At 37.7% G+C, this 1,786-nt stretch overlaps 1 non-coding gene across 1 annotated transcript; it reads right to left on the reverse strand.

The window, feature by feature from the left end:
* Positions 1-417: 417 nt before the first annotated feature.
* Positions 418-578, reverse strand: LOC115868505. The gene has a single exon (XR_004045635.1). It is a non-coding gene; the product is annotated as a U1 spliceosomal RNA (small nuclear RNA).
* Between the last annotated feature and the right edge of the window lie 1,208 nt (positions 579-1,786).

The following is a 1,786-nucleotide window of genomic DNA, read 5'->3' on the forward strand; positions in this document are numbered from 1 at the left end:
AAAAATGATTGTGTAGTCTCTCCTGTAACTGTGATAAACTGAGCTGCTGCCAGTCATGATTTGTGAACAATTATCTCTGTTTCTCATGTTCTGTATAATCAGCCCTATGGCTCTGGAGCCTTGGAATACTGTTATGGCTCAAGATGAAGGTATCCCTCATCTGGATAGTTTGATTGTATCTTTGTTTTAAAACTTGCTATGGTGATTTAGGTGGATGGTTACAAGAGCAGATTATCACTTCTACATTCAACAATTTATACACATTTTGTTTCAGCTCAACCATTTCAAATGTCTCAATGTATCATCACTTATCCCACTTTCTTCCAGTATTCCAACCACCTTTCCTCCTTTTCCAACCCTCGGTCTTAGGGTAAATGCTTTTAGTTGAAGGAAATTTTCATCTTTTTTTTTTCTTTGCAGGGGAGAGTGCGAATGCAGTCCCCCATTACCAATTATGCAGTTGAGTCTCCCACATTTGGGGAAATTGCAGGAGTCAGCATACCCGGAGTGAAATGGATGAGCCTCGCCCTGGGAAAACCACCTTCGTGATCATGGTATCTCCCCTGCAAGGTAAGTATAAATTTTCATCTTAAATGATTACGTTTCCTAACATGGAGGTGAATTCTCATCCAGATGTGAAGGATAACTAAAGACCATCATCTTGAAGGTCCCACCAGTGTCTATTCTATCAATAATCTGGTCTCTTTCATGATTTTACATTCTGTTCCACATTTTTCTCCCACTATATCCAGGACCTTCAAATGGGATCCTTTGCAGAGCAGTTGGGAGTGAAGGAAACACATTGAGTGGGAAAAAGAGTCTCTAACGAATGGTGCTAGAAAACTAGATATCCACGTGCAGAAGAAGGAAGCAAGACTTATCACCTCATATTAAAACAAATGAGCTCAAGGTGGATCTAAGACCTAAATTTCAAACCTACAACGATTAAGATCGTTAATAAAAAAATAGAGACAATCATAGGAGTCCTACTGCATGGCATAAACACTCTATCAAACATCATGAAAAACACACAAACCACAGAAAAAAACTAGATGACTGGACCCTAAAAACAAGACCCTTCTCTGCATTAAAAAAAAAAAAATCAAACAAAAGAAAAAAAGGAGAACCCAGCAGTCTGGAAAAAGCACATTTTTGACAATGATATATTGAACAAGGTACTCATCTCTAAGAGGTATAGAAAATGTCACAACTCATTATTTTCACTCTCTCTTTGTCTTGTTTAAGAGTTAACAAAAGACTTTTTATAAAATATATGTAAATTTAGGGTTTTGATTTCCCTAGAATAAAATGTAGAGTGAAAAAATCAAAGAATCAATGAGAATAATACTCTGTCCTTGTTGGCCATCAACTAAAAATATGCTTGGGATCGCTATGCAATGTGTGTCCCTTATAGGCAAAAACAAATAATGTTACAAATCTATTGTCATGTCACCTTTCTTGGCAGAGTGTGAGAGTATGAAGTGATCCTTTCAACCTGACACTATCACCAAAAAATAATAAGAAAAAAATAACCCAACAAAAACACCAATTAGAACGGGATTGCTGAATTAAATTTGTCCTTGATTTAGAAAAATCCTCCACAGTAAAGAAGACTGAGAAGCAGTGACAGGAGGAAGACAGAGTATTCGCAGGGACTTAAAAGATCAGCAATGCCACCCACAATGTGAAGCAGCAGCAGAGCATTTTGCATGCTGGCGAAAACTGAGCTCATTAGCACAGCGATGGCTCAGAGCTGCCTCTAGGGGAGAAACAACTAAACTTCATA

This window comes from Echinops telfairi, unplaced genomic scaffold, assembly GCF_000313985.2.
Source record: "Echinops telfairi isolate 266 unplaced genomic scaffold, ASM31398v2 ScPeMD7_11;HRSCAF=52, whole genome shotgun sequence".
In the NCBI taxonomy this organism is placed as follows: Eukaryota; Metazoa; Chordata; class Mammalia; order Afrosoricida; family Tenrecidae; genus Echinops; species Echinops telfairi.